The sequence below is a fragment of the Pollicipes pollicipes genome, unplaced genomic scaffold, assembly GCF_011947565.3.
Source record: "Pollicipes pollicipes isolate AB1234 unplaced genomic scaffold, Ppol_2.1 Scaffold_6138;HRSCAF=7277_pilon_pilon_pilon, whole genome shotgun sequence".
NCBI classification, from domain to species: Eukaryota; Metazoa; Arthropoda; class Thecostraca; order Pollicipedomorpha; family Pollicipedidae; genus Pollicipes; species Pollicipes pollicipes.
In genome coordinates this window covers 6,528,881-6,529,320 of record NW_023596818.1, presented here as the reverse complement: position 1 = coordinate 6,529,320, position 440 = coordinate 6,528,881, and positions in this window count along the sequence as shown.

The window sequence follows — 440 nt, the reverse complement described above, 5'->3', positions numbered from 1 at the left end:
CACGGGCGAGACGTCGTCGCACAAGGCTCTGTCTTGGCGGTCAAACCAAACTCAGCCGAAATCTTCACGAAAACCTTATCCGAACCAAAAAGCAAAACGCATTCTAAAAATGCAGTGGTATCAAGAGTGGTTAACCCTATATTAATTTACCAATCCTCAACCAGTTTTGAGCCTATGCAACATGCATCAATGATGGCCAGTGATGAGCAGCAGTATCCATTTTCAGCAAACAACGAGATCAGCTAGCGAAATATGGATCTTACCTCAGTACAAATGAACTCCTTGTCCATGAAGTGTTTGACCTGTAGGTGAGACAGGTAGTGCTTTTTCTGAAACTTGTGGTACTGTGTTTCCACAGAACTCGCACGTAAGGAGAGTGTTGGGATCTGCAAGCTTGTGGACCGCTTCCTGACAAAAACGCGAGACATTCCTTGTGAACG